A 19,042-nucleotide genomic window follows, 5' to 3' on the forward strand; every position below is an offset into this window, starting at 1 on the left:
GAAGCATTTCTCCTGAACTGAGAGGGGTGTCATAGTGACTGTCTAGTTCACAGAAGAGGCAGTGTTCTAATCACATCAGTAAGTTGTATAATGTAAGTAACCTACTCAATTGGAATTCCTTTAGCCGCCAGTTCTGATAGCTTAACACATGATCGGGTCACGCTACATGAGACCTTTTTCATTGGTGTCTCAAGTAAACATTACAACAGGGGTACTGTGGCTTAGCTGGTGAAAGTGCCTGTCTTGTAAACAGGAGACCCTGGGTTCAACTCCCAGCAGTACCTACACATTTTGCAACAGCATCATCTGGTGTAGATGTGATAAAAGTGTTTCTTGCAGTTAAAAAAAACGGAATTGTCCTAACTGGCAATCTTGCTTGTGGTTGTAAACTTAAAATCCATCAATGCAATAGACTTTCCATCAATGACAACGGCGGCAGGCAAGCAAAATTCTCTATAAAATGTATGATACCCTAGTGCCAACTGATGACCTATTTGTCCCTTCTATCGTTAAGCAAAGCTTCAGGAATCGGTTTTACAGATGTACAATTGAAGTAACACAGGGGACTTCTCTCAAAGGCGAAGCGTATGCTTCTCATGTAGAAGGCCTGAGGTTCAATGCCTGCCGTCTCCAAGATGTGATCAAAGCTAGCTTCAGTCAATTTGAAGACAATTTCAAAATTAGATCAAGCAAGGCTTAACCTACCCTAAGTGTTCCAGACTCTTCCTGTTCCAAAAAGCCAGAGACTTGGAACTCTAAAAGTGTGTTGTCGTGGCCGAGTGGTTAAGGCGATGGACTAGAAATCCATTGGGGTCTCCCCGCGCAGGTTCGAATCCTGCCGTCAACGGTACAGGTTAATCAGTGTATGATTAAGGGACTGTTTAAAGGATCAACAGAAATATGTCATGGTACTGCAGACCTCTTTCGTTGCCTTCCCAATCATTTGCTGAAGCATTTCTCCTGAACTGAGAGGGGTGCTGTGGCTGGGACTGTCATAGTGACTGTCTAGTTCACAGAAGAGGCAGTGTTCTAATCACATCAGTAAGTTGTATAATGTAAGTAACCTACTCAATTGGAATTCCTTTAGCCGCCAGTTCTGATAGCTTAACACATGATCGGGTCACGCTACATGAGACCTTTTTCATTGGTGTCTCAAGTAAACATTACAACAGGGGTACTGTGGCTTAGCTGGTGAAAGCGCCTGTCTTGTAAACAGGAGACCCTGGGTTCAACTCCCAGCAGTACCTACACATTTTGCAACAGCATCATCTGGTGTAGATGTGATAAAAGTGTTTCTTGCAGTTAAAAAAAACGGAATTGTCCTAACTGGCAATCTTGCTTGTGGTTGTAAACTTGCAATCCATCAATGCAATAGACTTTCCATCAATGACAACGGCGGCAGGCAAGCAAAATTCTCTATAAAATGTATGATACCCTAGTGCCAACTGATGACCTATTTGTCCCTTCTATCGTTAAGCAAAGCTTCAGGAATCGGTTTTACAGATGTACAATTGAAGTAACACAGGGGACTTCTCTCAACGGCAAAGCGTATGCTTCTCATGTAGAAGGCCTGAGGTTCAATGCCTGCCGTCTCCAAGATGTGATCAAAGCTAGCTTCATTCAATTTGAAGACAATTTCAAAATTAGATCAAGCAAGGCTTAACCTACCCTAAGTGTTCCAGACTCTTCCTGTTCCAAAAAGCCAGAGACTTGGAACTCTAAAAGTGTGTTGTCGTGGCCGAGTGGTTAAGGCGATGGACTAGAAATCCATTGGGGACTCCCCGCGCAGGTTCGAATCCTGCCGTCAACGGTACCGGTTAATCAGTGTATGTTTAAGGGACTGTTTAAAGGATCAACAGAAATATGTCATGGTACTGCAGACCTCTTTCGTTGCCTTCCCAATCATTTGCTGAAGCATTTCTCCTGAACTGAGAGGGGTGCTGTGGCTGGGACTGTCATAGTGACTGTCTAGTTCACAGAAGAGGCAGTGTTCTAATCACATCAGTAAGTTGTATAATGTAAGTAACCTACTCAATTGGAATTCCTTTAGCCGCCAGTTCTGATAGCTTAACACATGATCGGGTCACGCTACATGAGACCTTTTTCATTGGTGTCTCAAGTAAACATTACAACAGGGGTACTGTGGCTTAGCTGGTGAAAGCGCCTGTCTTGTAAACAGGAGACCCTGGGTTCAACTCCCAGCAGTACCTACACATTTTGCAACAGCATCATCTGGTGTAGATGTGATAAAAGTGTTTCTTGCAGTTAAAAAAAACGGAATTGTCCTAACTGGCAATCTTGCTTGTGGTTGTAAACTTGCAATCCATCAATGCAATAGACTTTCCATCAATGACAACGGCGGCAGGCAAGCAAAATTCTCTATAAAATGTATGATACCCTAGTGCCAACTGATGACCTATTTGTCCCTTCTATCGTTAAGCAAAGCTTCAGGAATCGGTTTTACAGATGTACAATTGAAGTAACACAGGGGACTTCTCTCAACGGCAAAGCGTATGCTTCTCATGTAGAAGGCCTGAGGTTCAATGCCTGCCGTCTCCAAGATGTGATCAAAGCTAGCTTCAGTCAATTTGAAGACAATTTCAAAATTAGATCAAGCAAGGCTTAACCTACCCTAAGTGTTCCAGACTCTTCCTGTTCCAAAAAGCCAGAGACTTGGAACTCTAAAAGTGTGTTGTCGTGGCCGAGTGGTTAAGGCGATGGACCAGAAATCCATTGGGGTCTCCCCGCGCAGGTTCGAATCCTGCCGTCAACGGTACAGGTTAATCAGTGTATGTTTAAGGGACTGTTTAAAGGATCAACAGAAATATGTCATGGTACTGCAGACCTCTTTCGTTGCCTTCCCAATCATTTGCTGAAGCATTTCTCCTGAACTGAGAGGGGTGCTGTGGCTGGGACTGTCATAGTGACTGTCTAGTTCACAGAAGAGGCAGTGTTCTAATCACATCAGTAAGTTGTATAATGTAAGTAACCTACTCAATTGGAATTCCTTTAGCCGCCAGTTCTGATAGCTTAACACATGATCGGGTCACGCTACATGAGACCTTTTTCATTGGTGTCTCAAGTAAGCATTACAACAGGGGTACTGTGGCTTAGCTGGTGAAAGCGCCTGTCTTGTAAACAGGAGACCCTGGGTTCAACTCCCAGCAGTACCTACACATTTTGCAACAGCATCATCTGGTGTAGATGTGATAAAAGTGTTTCTTGCAGTTAAAAAAAACGGAATTGTCCTAACTGGCAATCTTGCTTGTGTTGGGCAAAATAACCTGCTGAGCACATCACATGTACATTATAAATATAGCTAACTCCCACCCTAGCTTGAGGAGCACAACACATGGCAGTCACGTTACAATATAGTCCATTTTTAACACATAACACACACATGAGAACATGGTCAGGTGAAGGCCAGAACCAAGGCCCCATCTCTCCTCCCGGCAAATGGTAAACACTCAGACAATGCACCGTTTCATCCTCAGAACGGGAGGGCCACAAGCAGGAGACTCTGTGAGACTCTCCCCCGTCAGGAGGAACACAAGAAGATATACATGCATACACTAGAGCCTGGGAGGCAAGGTCAACCAAAGACACACAGAACCATACACATCTCAAACGCACACACCTCATCGAGAGGAAGATACAGCATAAGAGTGTATCACACAGGAACTCAGCCCTTCTTCTGCAGCAGACCTTCCACGGAGGCGAAGCTCTGGACGAACCATCAGCGCTGATTAGGGACTTAGACATATTCGATTTCTCACGCTTTATGACTCTGTATAACCGTTGCCACTTTACTTAATAAATCCAAGGTCCTCGTGCCGATAGACTTTATTACCTCTCCGTCTCATTTCATCTGGTCCAGTAACTAGACAGACCGTTTTTTCCCAACAAAGGCTCCGCCCCTGCTAGTCCTGGCAGGATACGCCGAGTCTGCACGTCACCCTGGATCAGTGACGGGGCTTATGCCAAAGATTTACCATGCAAAATATTCCCATGTCGTTATTTAAATAAATCCTGTTCATACTTATCAGTGATCGAGTCTTTATGGGAGAAATGGATGTGCCCAATTTATTGGTGTAATAGGAGTGTTACGTATTTTAAGAATCTAAGCTACCTACACATAGCTCCAATGATGCAGGACCAAACATATAAGCCGTAAATACCATACATAGCCACAAGGGGAGCAAGACCCTACTGAAGACTGTAATAAATACTTTAGCCACAGAAGGCAGCATCACAGACCAGGCGAGAAAATACCGAAGATTATCTCACATCGGTTCCCCCCACTACTTCCGGACCGCGCTGATCAGATCATAACAGCCTACAGACCCACATTGACTTCAGAACTCTCCAGGCAGCGATAGGACATACGTGGGTTTATGTTTTGGATCAGCTGGGAGAATACTCTCGCACGTGCTAAGGCACATCTTCAATCTCTCTTTACTTCAGAGCATCAGTTTACCATACCGAAAATACTTTATACAAATAAAGTCTCTTTAAAGCTATTCCTTTGGATTCGACCCCTCTTTCCCTGAAGAACTTAGCAATTGGTTGACCCCGACGTTCTTGGAAAGATCCGGACCGAGCCTAGCGACCGCGAGGCCGTCGGGAACAGTACAAGCTACTTACAGGCGCCACAACAAAGGTAAACAGAACCTGTTGTCAATGACTAAACTCTGTATAGTTAGATTAGTAACATTAGGTGAATAGCTTGTACTGCGTCCGTCAGGCTGCGGGGACGTGTAATCTCGGACTGGTTTAAATTCATACAGCCGGTTACAAATGGCCTAGAATAAGCTAACAGATTGAAATTAAATAACGAGCTCACGAAGTATAAGGGCTAGGAGTGTGTTTTATATGGGTTTGTAGATAGACTGTATCCAATCCTGATTAGATCTAAATGTTTGTACCAACGTGGGAGACGCATTACCTGTGGTTAAGTGTTATTTATTTGGTGATAAGCTTCGAGTTCAGCCGGGCCACCATAAGGTATATTTATTACCGGCCACAAACTTCTAAACTCTTACGGTGGGGCGAGGAAAGGTCAGGTTTTTAACGTTAATCTAACTTAGTTGCATATTGAACCGGAGGCTTGGCCGTCGTTTGCCAAGGAGTTCAAAACTAATTGATTCCTCACAGCCCGGTTCATGTAACATCTAATGTGCAATTTTGGTTAGTATAGAACGCAGCCGTAGAGGTAGACTTACGCAGTATAACCCATCTGCTATCAAGTGCCTCGCTAACCCGCCGTGGAGACAAACTTGCAGGAATCTCATACTTCTTATAGAGATCCAATACAGTTTGTTTCTACAGCATTTTGGATGTACCACTTGGTATACGATTTAAAAGGACAACGCGTCTTGGAAACGTGCGTTTCCTTTGTTCGTACCTCCACAATCTTTGTAGTAAGAGCCCTTTTTGAAATAAACGCCATTGCTCGTGAGCAACAGGGGGGCTCAACTTAAGTGTTACATCCTCTCTCTCTCTCTCTCTCTCTCTCTTCTGCAAGTACGGTAGGGGCCATCTTGTCTGTTGTTAAGACTGCGTGGTCTCTGACAATAGCAGACCTCTCTCGCTCTCTCTCTCACTTTGACAATCTCTACCTCTCTCTAGAGATATGTTCTCTCTATCTCTCTCCAAGCACACACTTATTGAAGGCAATAAGTGTCATTTTTGACCTGAGTGCTCCTGGCTGTTTGATAAGGCAATGGTAGCCTGCACAAAGGGACCCCCGGTGTGTTATGTCTCTCTGTCTCTGTGTGTAGAAATATGTTCTCTCTCCATAAATATATTCCCTTAAAGATCCATCTGTTTCAAATGATAACAATGTTTTGGCAGCTACTTATTCAGCCAATGGTGCAAGTATAATTGTCACATTTCACTAGTCAATAGCTGGAAGTATTACCATTGTATATTTCATTCCAATATTTGAGGTATTTAGTTTGATTTTGATTTAAATATCAATATCTAGTTCATAACTACAGTTTCCGCACGCTCCTTAAGTGCCCTCATCCTCTACGAATCAACAAATCCATAGCAATAAGTTGAAAACCATCGGTAAAGCAATAGTTTCTGACACATAATATTTTGGCTATAGTTCTGTAACTAATAGACTTCAACATCTATGGGAGAACAATATTTATGTATACATGTGATAAATCTGTAAATCCACTTTGTTTGTACAGACATATTACTTTTGGGCAACCAGGAAGGTTGTTCCACAGTTTCAATATGGGATATTGAAAAGTAATTAACGTTGTACAATCTTGTAACTCCCAATTCCTCGCTCTTTCTCTCTGTCTGCCTGCCTGTCTAAAAGTAGGCCCTCCCTCACCCCTTAAATTCCTTCCCCATCCTTTAGTCCCCATCTCCCACCCCCCCTCATAAAGACCCCCCTCTTCCCCAGAGAATAGAATGAACCCCCACCCTTCCTACATCACCTCTCTCTATCTCTCCCTCTCTGTCGCTATTTTTAACAATGATAACTTCTATTTGTAGTTCCCCCTATCATCCAAGGATCTCATAGGGCTATCTGTGTACATATAAATGTACACACAAGGCAGAAACAGAGTGCATTGAGAACACAAATTGCGGTTAAGTAGTAGCCTTATGTTATAAGGTACCACAGTTTTCAGCCGGACAGATAGAACTCTGAGAAGTTTCTGTAGTCGGCTGATACGTATGTAGTATGCACCGCAGCCATATTTGTAGTTCTTGGTAGTGCCCCCTACTCGTTAACACGAGATTATTCCCAATTACATCTCAACATCTCCAAATGTACCACAAGTATATAACTATTATAAGTCCCAACTAGACGACCCCCAGCGTTCCAAGTAGCCGATCTCTTGCATTTGTACTAAATTTGTTCTCTTTTCTCGTCAGGCCTTGGCAACCCGAGCAGTAATGGATGCCCGACATTCATCATTTTTAATCGTTAACATTACTACAAATATTCTCTTTTCTAATCAGGGAGTGGCAACACAACGACCAGTTGCCCACGATCATCATTTTACTTCTGTGCATAAAATATTAATTCTCTTTTCTCTTTAGGAGGTGGCAACACAAGCATTATAGTTGCCAAACACTCATCTTTTTACTTCTCTGCTTTGATCTTAATTCTTTCTCTCTCCAGGAAATGGCAGTATAAGAACGAATGCCAAACACTGACAGTAATTATTATTATTATTATTTTTTTTTTTTTTTCAGATTGTTGAGCCCTTCTGTCTATTAAACATACGTTTTGTGTAGCAAGACGGGTAGAGAACCAGGCTGGTTCAAATAGACACAGGGTTCAACTGCTAAAATAATATGTCTAATTGATAAATGGTGCACATGGTTTTAAACAGTGCCCAAGGAGGGAGTTAGCTCAACTGCTGTAGACACAATTACAATACGGTTTTTGCGAATATTAAATCTACATGGGTTGAATTCTACTATAATCAGCTACTAAATACGAATAAACACTGCGTGAAATGTTCAAAGGCCAACTATTGCTTCCATTGGAGCGATTGCAATAGATATAATATCATACCACCAATATGCATGCAATATCTTGTATTCAACAATTAGGAAAGCCGGATTCCAGAACCGAAAGAAGTCCTACAAAAGGGCACCAACCCAGGGGTCTTGCATCAACCAGATCCCTGTACGGCAGTTACACAGTGATCTTAAAATAGAAATAATTATCTAGACTCCACATCATGAACGGTTAGCCTTTAAAGTTGTCCATAGCGTGCATACCGCTCGTCCACAGAAGTCCGGGGTTATCCAGGCCTGGGGATTCTTATTAGAAGAGTTCTGGGATAACCTCCAATGAAGGAGTCCCCCCCAATAGAGGATCCTGAGGACAAGCGGTAGAAATGCATAGTTCAACAGACCTGACGAGGTCCAAAATACCAAAATAAGAAAGATTAAAATATATATTTCAAACTATAAAAAACGTTACGGTAACAACAGAAGTATGATGCCTAATATTGAAATGCAGATTTTTAATGTTAAGATATTTGATAATGTTCAAATTTCAGTTTTGTATGTTTGTATTTTCCCATGTGGTCTTGTCACCCTGTTATTCTGCAGGGTCGTTCAAAATCCTTTTAGGTTAGTGGAAATCAGTTCTCACTCTGTTCCTATGTTGTCCTGTGTTGGTTTGGGCCCGTTATCCTTGATCCCCAGAGAAGCGCAGAGACGCAAGTGATAAGGAACGGCCAACCCCATATTTATGACATCTTAAGGAATGATGATTTAGATGACCATGTGGTTAACAAAGGCTTTTGGTTTGTTGTGAGGCAGCTGTCCTCAGCAACACTTCTGAAGGTGTAAGAACTCCTGGCCACTCAGCGGACCTTTCTGCGGACCCTTTAGAAAATGAAGGGCTCCGCAGGAAGAAATCGCATCTGAGGTCTCAAATTGTTGAATAATATGCTTATTTTTAGGTCTGTTGATGCATATTATGATTAATCTGCGTTCGTGCTTTTCTTAAGAATGTGTATATAGAGATAAAATATAAAATGAAAACAAATGGTGGATTCATATACCATGTGTGAATGTCCTCTTGTGTGTGCCAGAGCCACCAAAATAATGGAGGTCACTCGACTGTTACATACACGAGGGGATATTGAAAGCATACCACATATAAAACTAAGATAATTAGAAAATGGTTCATTATAATTAACTTTCAATAACTTTGCTTCACCCAATAACTTCTGAATTTTTCTTTTAGGTTCAGTTTTGTTTTGTTTTAGAATATCACCCTATATTTAATACTCAGATGTGCATAATTGTTGTAGGTTTGAATGACTCTTTATTCTAACTAGTTTAGACGGTTTTGATTGACCTAGCTGAAGGTTCACCAGGTGTCAAGACGTAGGATTGTGGCACTTCCTGGGAGCCTCCGGGCCACACGTTAATCGACTAATCGTTCCTGCAGTGTTCTGAGGTGGTAACGGTGGGGCTCATGGGGAGGCCCCGGGAGAGTTGTCATTCGCGGGCTCACACAGGGAGAAATCGGGTAGGTCGGTAAGTCAGAAGGTTTAATTAATGTATCGATTTGATGTTGACCAACAAAAAACTAGATAATTATAATAATAAATACTGTTCATGTAATGGTATAGTTAGGTCTGGGACCTGCGTAGCTAAAAAAACTGTTTTGGAAATAGTAATGAACGTGTCCGGGACATGTATAGCTATAAAATAAGTCACTTTGCTAAGACATATTCACGTTTGATGTGGCATGCAGAAAGTGGCGATTTAATAAGGCGTATTCACGTTTGATGTGGTATGCGATGTACATAGGAGTGAATCAAAGTGTGGACAACATCAAATGCGAGCAATAGGTAGAATAAATGAAGATTAGGTCATCCAATATACACAGTTAGTGTAGGACAATCGGGTAGTATGACTAAGGTAACTGTTATTATGAGATACGGTTAACACAGAAGTGATATTGAACATGCAAATTTTAACATTGTTATTTCCCTTTTACATCTTTTTGGTTACAGCAACTTGGTTGCACTACGGCGTGGTTAGCTTTGGTTGTCATTCAATGCGCATGGCTGAAGCAATGCGCAAGGAGGGATGTAGTGTGAAATTAAACCAAAGTAGATACTGTAAAACAATTAAAATTAGAATTCATGGAAATATGTTTTTGAACAACTAACTGCTGTACATGAGTTTGTATTTCTGCAATAGAAACAAAAGTTCCAGAACCAGATGCAGACACACCCGGAGCCTACAAACTACCACCACCGAGCAAGGACTAACAGTCACATGAGGAGATCAAATAACAGCAGGATTTGAATCGCTCCGGATGGGTTGGTGGCCAGGGCGCTGGTATGATTACAATCCCTCAGGTTAGAATTGGCAGAGAACTCCGGCATTAATGACCCTTTCACAGGATGGATGGAGAATATGTTTGGGAGGTGGAAAGGCAGAATCCAGTAAGTGCCCGTCGCGGGAATAAATGCAGAGACCGTGTTAATTGTCACCGGCTGCCGTTGTATTCCCTGCGCACGAGGGCTACTGCATCTGCTAATCACCACAGCAGTGGGCGCTACAGAAGTGCCAAGTGCCATCCAGGCTTACATTACCTGAGGGGCCCGACCCTATCCAGCTGTAATATGTAGAATAGTCAACACCTATACTATTCTAGTAGAAGCGCCTGTATATAAGATGATCAATATCCCGGATTTACTTAAATAACAAATTTTAAAAACCATACTAGACTATGTTTGTTATTATATAGTATTGTTTGGTTGCGAGTGCAACCCGTTATTTCTGAATCGCTACATTGATAATGGTACTGTTGATCTTCCTTGAGACGGTTGTTTTACAGGCCACCTGTTACTGACACGACGACGACGGAGAACCTGTTTGGAGGCTCCCATGATGTAGGAGTAACCTCTCTGAGTTGAGCCCTTGACAAGGAGGGACGAGTCTTGGGTTCATGAATTACAGGCCCGACGGCGACAGAAAAAATAAAAATAAAAACAATGACTACGATAATAACAATGCCCAAACCACCCACATGAACCGGCGCACCAATACACGAAGATCACCTAAACCCCCCAAATCCATGCCCAAACCACCCACATGAAGCGGCGCACCAATACACGAAGATCACCTGAACCCCCCAAATCCATGCTTGGCTATCAATCATTTTGAAATTTTAAAATTGTATTATGAATACCAATTTTTACTTTACTTTTGCACATGATGAAAATTGTATGACCTTGTAGCACATGACCAAAAGTATTAGCTCAGGATTTCTATGAATGGTTTTGTTTGTGTGCTGTTTGGCCATGTGATTGTATGATAACAAGATTTATGTTCATTGTTGTATTGTTAAATAATGACCTGTATTCCCAATGAGACCCACAAGGTGAATGCCGTTACAGTGTTATGGTAATCCGTGATGGTTTTTGCTCGGTAAAAACCGAGTTTTCCCACTCGGTTGGTGGTGTTGATGAATTATCCTACTTTGACTATGTTTTCGGTGTGGTAAATGGTGTTTAGGATTTAAAATAATATTGTATGGTCATCTAAGATGACCAAGGAGGGACTGTTACGTATTTTAAGAATCTAAGCTACCTACACATAGCTCCAATGATGCAGGACCAAACATATAAGCCGTAAATACCATACATAGCCACAAGGGGAGCAAGACCCTACTGAAGACTGTAATAAATACTTTAGCCACAGAAGGCAGCATCACAGACCAGGCGAGAAAATACCGAAGATTATCTCACATCGGTTCCCCCCACTACTTCCGGACCGCGCTGATCAGATCATAACAGCCTACAGACCCACATTGACTTCAGAACTCTCCAGGCAGCGATAGGACATACGTGGGTTTATGTTTTGGATCAGCTGGGAGAATACTCTCGCACGTGCTAAGGCACATCTTCAATCTCTCTTTACTTCAGAGCATCAGTTTACCATACCGAAAATACTTTATACAAATAAAGTCTCTTTAAAGCTATTCCTTTGGATTCGACCCCTCTTTCCCTGAAGAACTTAGCAGGAGATACATTAAGACAGCTGCGGACGTTGGTAAACTGCGGTCAAGTGAGCCGCCATTCGTTAATCCGCGGTTGAGCCAGCTGTCTGTCACACAGAATCTTCGTGCGCCTTTACTCTAAACAGCCTTTGGGTGGTATCTCGCAACGTTTTCAAAATAAAACCCTTCACCTACAGCCCAGTTCAGACCAAAGATTCACCTTGCAACGGCTTGCAACTCGCAACTCCTTGCGACTCCTTGCGACGAGACAGGCTGCGACGTTCTAAAACTGGGCCGTTCACACAGGCTGCAACGCGCTGCAACAGGCTGCGACGCTAGGTGGTTGCCCTAGCAACTGTGAACGCTCTGGCACAGCTGAGAGCCGCAACAGCATCATTTGCGTAGGTTAGGTTATATTAGTTAGGTTTGCGATTAGTTAGATTTGCAATTAGTTTTATTTTTATTTTGCTTGAGAGTAGGCTAGAGTTACTGGCCCTCATTTATCAAACGAGCGTACGACAGAAAACGTGCGTAAAATGGACGTACGCTCATTTCAACGTTGAGCTTGGCATTTATCAATTTGATCGTGAGCACAGGCTGCGAGGAAATCTCACGTCAGGTCTGAGCTCGTGTACGCAAGTTTTTTTGGCGCAACATACGGGTATTTCACTGAATAATGCAGCACAAGTAGCCCATGTTTCACATCTGTATTAATTACTAAATAAATTGGAATTAGCCCAGCCGTTCAAACAATTACAATCAAGTCAGGCCTAATTAAAAACAGTATTGCTATGAAAATAATTAGAATGTGACCGGTGAAATGTTTATTCAGCTGTCTATATTAACAGGAGCTTTGCCAAATAGGTGGTCGAGTCTCAGCGATGGCAGATCTGGCTCTGTTAGAGGACCTCAACGCACGTCTAAGACGAGAGAGAGTTTTTCGAGACCGCGCCGATTTTTTTATGGAGAGCGATGAATGGCTCTTGAGTCATTTTCGTCTCCCAAGGCATCTCCTGATGGAGCTATGCAATGCTTTGGAGCCACTGTTAAGGCGAGAAACTAGGCGATCAAACGCAATACCTGTGCCAGTGCAGGTGTGTTCCACCTTGGGGTTTTTGGGCACCGGGAGCTTTCAGAGGGAGATCAGGGACAGGTCTGGTATTTCCCAGCCAAGTATAAGCCGAACCATGCCAGCAGTTTTGGCAGTTATAATGTCCCTCTCCGAACGTTATATTAAATTCACATATAATAACGATCAGCAACCTGGAATCAAACGGGATTTTTATGCTATTGCTAGGTTTCCAAATGTGATTGGTGCGGTTGATTGTACCCATGTGCGTATAGGCCACCATCTATTAATGATTACGCGTACATCAACCGCAAAAGCTACCATTCAGTTAATGTTCAGATTATTTGCGATGCCAGAATGTCAATCCTGAACATGGTAGCCCGATGGCCTGGGGGCACGCACGATTCTTTTATTTTCCAAAATAGCAACGTTAGGCATCGTCTACATCAGGGCGCACTACATGGTCAGAGCCATCTCCTCGGTGAGTTACGCTGCAGTTCTCTTGAAAAACGTTTAAGACATCGCACTAAAAGTTTGATGTGATTCATCTAGGTGACAAAGGCTATGCCCTGAACGAGTACCTAATAACTCCTCTGGCTCATCCGAACACGGATCAGGAGCGCAACTTCAACAGCGCTCACGCGCACAAGGGCAACGGTGGAGCGATGTATAGGCCTACTCAAGGGCAGGTGGATGTCCATCGGGTCAGCGGGGGGAACGTTGCTCTACAGCCCAGAAAAGACCTGCAATATTATTTTAGCATGTGGGGTTCTGCATAATATTGCGCTGGCCTGCAGCCAGATGACCCGATGCCCAGAGATCCCCGGCCACTTTTTCAACTGGCCCGCTTCACAGCCGCAACACGTTTTTTGGTGCTGAGCTTCATGTCGGACCATTTTTTCTTCACCTTATTCGGAATAAAATAACTTTAACGCCATGCAAACAATAGCATATATGTGAAATGTTTTAAGCTGGATAACAGAAATTTTACATTTAATTTATTATTTAATTAATTTAATTAACAAACCTCTTCCGTAGCCCGATGAACATTGGAAACACTATTCACTGCAACATTTATTTCCTTCCATATGGCATTATTTTGCTTGCCTTTAATGCCAGCTTTTAGGCTACCAAACAAAACCAGACGGTTCGCATCCACCAGTGACACGAGCGTCTCCATTTCGGTCTCGGAAAAATTCCTCTCTTTTTTTACCGTTGGACGTTTCTCCATGTCGTAAAAGTTAGGGGCGAGACTTCTGAAGACGTGCATTTATATGGGCGTGTTACAATTACGATCGATCTCAGCCGCCCTATTTATCAACACCAAGATCCTTCGTACGCTGGGATTGGTGTGATACGAAAGTTTCGTGAATCTCACGTGGGTCCTATCGTAAGATGAATCATGCGTTCAGATTTGCGCTAATTTCTATGTTCGTTTGATAAATGAGGGCCACTGTGTCTTGTCATTCTCCGGATATCGGATATTTCAATCTGATATTTTTATGCTGGTACGGACAGTACGGTACCGGGACGGAGTAAGGCCGTGACGTACAAGTTGTTCTGTGCTGTGATTGGCTGAAGAGAAATAGTTAAATCATCGCGTTCTAAAACTGGACCTTGCGATTTGACATGTTCAATCTCTGGCGACTGCTTGCAACTCCTTGCGACTCCTTGCAACTCCTTGCAACTCCTTGCAACGACCCGTTCACACCGCCCCTGCGACGTTCTAAAACCGTCTCGTTGCAAGCCGTTGCAAGGTGAATCTTTGGTCTGACCTGGGCTTACGTGTGTAGATATATAGAAATGTCTTACGGCGGCGTCTAGAACGTCCGCACTTACGGCCATCCTGCCAGTCAGCTGCTCACCCATAACATTGTGTTGGTAGTGGTCCATGTACTTTTTAAATAACGATAACTTGCTACATTTTCAACCGGTTTACCAACGGTTTGGTTTCTTACAAACGTTATTAACGTGGTTATAATATTGTACCTATTTTAGAACATTATTCAATTTTTTTTAGAATCTAACATAATTGTTCAGTATCAAGTATGCAGTGCCGTAACTACATCTCTGACATTTATAACAAAACAAACCGTTTGAAAATTTAGCAAGTTATGGTTATTTAAAAAGTACATGTACATGTACCACTACCAACAGCAGCTGACTGTGGCAAGTTGGCCGCCAGTGCGGACGTTCGACTCCATTGGCCAGCAGAATATGCATATGTGTGTTTTTTAAATGACATTTTCTCAAAATTCGGTATATAGCTCACTTCAAAGTGCTGACATAATGCAATTTGCAAAGGCCAAAATATGCATATGTGGGTTTTTCAAAAGACATTTTCTCATTTTCTATACAGTAATATCACATGGTTCCTTGTGTACAAGTGGTCTGTACAACAGTTAGTATGTTCATATCAGTCAGTGCCTGAACTTATGTGAAATTCGGTCTATAGCTCACTTCAAAGTGCTGACATAATGCAATTAGCAAAGGCGAAAATATGCATAGGCTATGTGAGTTTTTTTTATATATATATATATATATATATATATATATAGCAATATAATTGGGCTTAAAATAAAGTATTTCTCTACACCTTAAAGGGATAGTTCGGAATTTTGGACATAGGGCCTGATTCCCAAGTGAGCATTGGTATTCTATCTCACTGGAGACAGTTTTCAACACATTTCATACAGTCCTTCTAGTTGCAGAGTTCGCTCGTGCTAGGCTAGCGCAAGTCAACGGGCAATGCTAGCCTGCTATTAAAACAGTCTTACCCACTCCACAGTACACCCGAGGTAAATCAATTATAACGACCGACTATAAATATAAATGTCTGTTTATAGAATAATGTTAGAAATAAAACCAACCTTGCATTGCATTGCATTTTGAGGGAATTGCGGGGTCTGAGCAGCAGTGTTTATATTCCTGTACGTAGGCTACGGCAGCGGCGGACTGATACCTAGGTTACCTGCCGCTGTCATTGCTACAAACGCAGAGTACAGTGAACGAAGGAATTCTATAAGCGTATTCAATTAACAAGATATGCCCACGTTTGGAGGAGTTAGCGATGCATCTGCTTTTGAAGACGATTATGAGGAATTTGTTGTATCCAACGAACCGTACATGTACGAGCCGGTGTTTTGATGTCCAAGCCAGCAGCAACATGCCACAGTTGAGTCCTTTCTGGATCTCGCACTGGAAATTGGTGGAAACTTTGTGGTGCCCATCTGTACCGTTTATTTCTACAATTTCTAAAAGCACACTGAACCATCATGTTGCCTAGTCGTTCAATTGCGCTTCTGTCCCACGCTTCTCTGTTTACGTTCTTCTGTCGTGATTCGGTTACAAACCTAACCAGCGCATAGTAAAATTCCGCTTCTGCTGAGAGAGTAGTCCCTCGATGATTCATGCGATGCAAGGTTAGTTTTATTTCTAACATTATTCTATCAACACAGACATTTAAATCTATAGTCTGGCGTTATAATTGATTTACCTCGGGTGTACTGTGGAGTGGGTAAGAGTGTTTTTAATAGCAGGCTAGCATTGCCCGTTGACTTGCGCTAGCCTAGCACGAGCGAACTCTGCAACTAGAAGGACTGTATGAAATGTGTTGAAAACTGTCTCCAGTGATATAGAATACCAATGCTCACTTGGGAATCAGGCCCTATGTCCAAAATTCCGAAATACCCCTTTAATGTTGTTAAAAAATCCTTTTGGCGTTAAAGGCGACGCAATGAAAAATTTGGGTGCACCTAAATTTTCTGCTGGTGCACCTAAAAAAAATAAGTTTGGCGCACCAGTGCAACCAATGCAAAATGTTAGTCTGGAGCCCTGACATGTGGTATTCGGACTGTACGGGGAAGCACACACAAAACACGAATTACGCGAGTCAAACAATGTAAACGATCGTACCGACAGGACATAAACGAATACATTGGACGGGGCGGGTGAATAAAAAACGATAAACAACAGTAAAAGACAAACGTAATACAATGAGGGGATAAAGGGGCAAATAAACCAATAGAAGGTATGGAATAAAGTACGAGCGTCCCAATGAAAGTGCGTCACGTGTCATCATTCCAAGATGGATACCCGGAAGCGGGGGGACCAATCAGACGCCAGGCCAGGTAAACAACCCTGAACGGCTGCAGAAGGAGAAGACACACACAGAGTGAATTGAATAGATTAAATAATGTAAACGATCGTACCAATGGGACATAAACGAGTGCATTAAAACGGGGCAGATGAATAAAAATAATAAACACAACACAATGAGGGGATAAATGAAAAATAATAAACGGATAAATGAATAGATAAATGAATAGAAACTAATGGAAACAACCGAGAGGCAGACGCACACACACACACACGCACGAGTGGTGCGGGGTCAAGCCAAACGGGGGGGACCTGAGAACGGTGGTGAGGGGGACCAGAAGGGGAACATGGTAAGGGTCAGGGTCACAACGGGGTCAGGGGTCAGAGCCCGGGGAGGGGGACGGTTAAGGTTATGGCCAGGGAGGGGGACGGTCAGGGTTAGGGCCAGATGAGTGAGGGGTCAGGGTTAGGGCCAGATGAGGGAGGGGTTAAGGTAAGGGCCAGGAGAGGGAGGGGTTAAGGTAAGGGCCAGGAGAGGGAGGGGTTAAGGTAAGGGCCAGATGAGGGAGGGGTTAAGGTAAGGGCCAGGAGAGGGAGGGGTTAAGGTAAGGGCCAGGAGAGGGAGGGGTTAAGGTAAGGGCCAGGAGAGGGAGGGGTTAAGGTAAGGGCCAGGAGAGGGAGGGGTTAAGGTAAGGGCCAGATGAGGGAGGGGTTAAGGTAAGGGCCAGGAGAGGGAGGGGTTAAGGTAAGGGCCAGGAGAGGGAGGGGTTAAGGTAAGGGCCAGGGAGGGGGACGGTCAGGGTTAGGGCCAGGGAGGGGGACGGTCAGGGTTAGGGCCAGGGAGGGGGACGGTCAGGGTTAGGGCCAGGAGAGGGAGGGGTTAAGGTAAGGGCCAGGAGAGGGAGGGGTTAGGGTGGACGGTGAAAGGGCGAGGGGCCGTGCGCAAGGGCCGAGGCGAGGGGCACGTCTCAGAAGGAGAGAGGGGGATGGGGGGCACACGAAAACAACAAACACCTACGGCTCGGGGAGGGACACACGGGACCACACGGGAGAAAACAAAACACAACCACAATATACAAGAACCTTAAAATGTATAAAGGGTGAACAGGTGATGGGCAACAACAATAACACACACAACAACACAAATCATGAGCCCTATAGGGCAACGATACGGATGAGGGCGGTGTAGGGTTTGTCGAGGACGGTCTGGCCGGTGTTGGTGGGGAGGGAAGAAGATCAGGAGAGTCGATAGGAGGCACTGGCGGGTTAGGGTTAGGGTTAGGTTCAAGATTAAATGGCATCATCACACAACTCACCTGGATCCCCAACCCAACCCCACACTATGTGAAGACGTCCTGGAGGCATGCTACGGAGAGTTCTCCGTTGATGAGCCCCTCAGCAGTGGAGCAGCCGAACGAGGCTTCCTGGTAAGTGATGCAAGCCTCCTGGCGGTGCTGGCACGTCTGGAGAACATGCGCGTGTGTGTGATCGGCGTGACGACGTCAAAGGTCATCCGGGACCTTCTCGCATTGCTGGCGCGTTTCGTGGACCTCCTGGTGGGCGTGTCCAGGATGGCGCCGTCAGCCGGAGGGTTGAAGGTCAGCTGGGCGCGGTCGGAGTCAAGGGGGGTACCGACGGGGACAGCGTCCCGACGAGCATTGGTCTGGGCAGACCCATTCGGGGGTGTCATGCCGGGAGACGCAGGAGCTGGCTGAAGGGGCGTGGCGAGGGTCCGGAGCCAAGGCAGGACGGAGGTAGGCGTCGTCCTCTGCGGCAGGGGCGCGGCCGGAGGGGGTCTCGAGCCTGCAGCAGGGCGCCCGCGTGTCCTGGCGGAGGCGGTGGCCGTACTGGCGAGCGGCCCAGGAGGCAGCCACTTCAATGTTGCGGCGGCAGGCAGGGTCCGCAAGGCAGGAGAGGTCGCTCACCTTCTGGGCCACCGTGGCCCTGTAGTGGTCTCGCAGGAGGATGGTGGTGGCGTGTCCCCAGTTGCGAGCGTTGCCATCCATGAGGGCAAGGGTCGCGGCGTTAGGGACAGCAGGGCGGAGGGAGGACGTCAAGGAGCCGGTGAGCCTGGCGATGATGAGGAGAGGGTCCGGGCCGGAGGCGTTGTCCAGGTGGTGGGCCGCCTTTATGGCCGCGAAAGATAAGGCGGTTCTTCAGCGCGAAGTCCGGGTCATCGGAACGCGGGGCGTCCGGAGCTAGGGGTCTGGAGCGCGCGGCAGACGTCTCCGGAGGTCTGGGATGTCGTGGAGGGCGGGGTCGGGCACGGGGCCTAGGACCCGGTCTGGAGGGCACCTGGTGGCGTGGTCGTGGAGGGCCGGTAGGTAGGCCTCGGTCACGGGCGTCGGGGCGGAAGTTCTGGCACG

At 44.8% G+C, this 19,042-nt stretch overlaps 1 protein-coding gene and 7 non-coding genes across 8 annotated transcripts in view; 7 read left to right on the forward strand and 1 right to left on the reverse strand.

The window, feature by feature from the left end:
* The window catches only part of LOC132449644 (stonustoxin subunit beta-like), a 148,839-nt gene that overhangs the window by 80,488 nt on the left and 49,309 nt on the right, over window positions 1-19,042 (reverse strand). The gene's annotated exons all lie outside the window — the stretch shown is intronic.
* trnat-ugu (transfer RNA threonine (anticodon UGU)) lies at window positions 211-284 on the forward strand. Its single transcript has one exon. It is a non-coding gene; the product is annotated as a tRNA-Thr (tRNA).
* On the forward strand, window positions 766-847 carry trnas-aga (transfer RNA serine (anticodon AGA)). Its single transcript has one exon. It is a non-coding gene; the product is annotated as a tRNA-Ser (tRNA).
* trnat-ugu (transfer RNA threonine (anticodon UGU)) lies at window positions 1,174-1,247 on the forward strand. The gene has a single exon. It is a non-coding gene; the product is annotated as a tRNA-Thr (tRNA).
* Window positions 1,729-1,810, forward strand: trnas-aga (transfer RNA serine (anticodon AGA)). Its single transcript has one exon. It is a non-coding gene; the product is annotated as a tRNA-Ser (tRNA).
* Window positions 2,137-2,210, forward strand: trnat-ugu (transfer RNA threonine (anticodon UGU)). The gene has a single exon. It is a non-coding gene; the product is annotated as a tRNA-Thr (tRNA).
* On the forward strand, window positions 2,692-2,773 carry trnas-aga (transfer RNA serine (anticodon AGA)). Its single transcript has one exon. It is a non-coding gene; the product is annotated as a tRNA-Ser (tRNA).
* On the forward strand, window positions 3,100-3,173 carry trnat-ugu (transfer RNA threonine (anticodon UGU)). Its single transcript has one exon. It is a non-coding gene; the product is annotated as a tRNA-Thr (tRNA).

The sequence above is a fragment of the Gadus macrocephalus genome, chromosome 21, assembly GCF_031168955.1.
Source record: "Gadus macrocephalus chromosome 21, ASM3116895v1".
NCBI classification, from domain to species: Eukaryota; Metazoa; Chordata; class Actinopteri; order Gadiformes; family Gadidae; genus Gadus; species Gadus macrocephalus.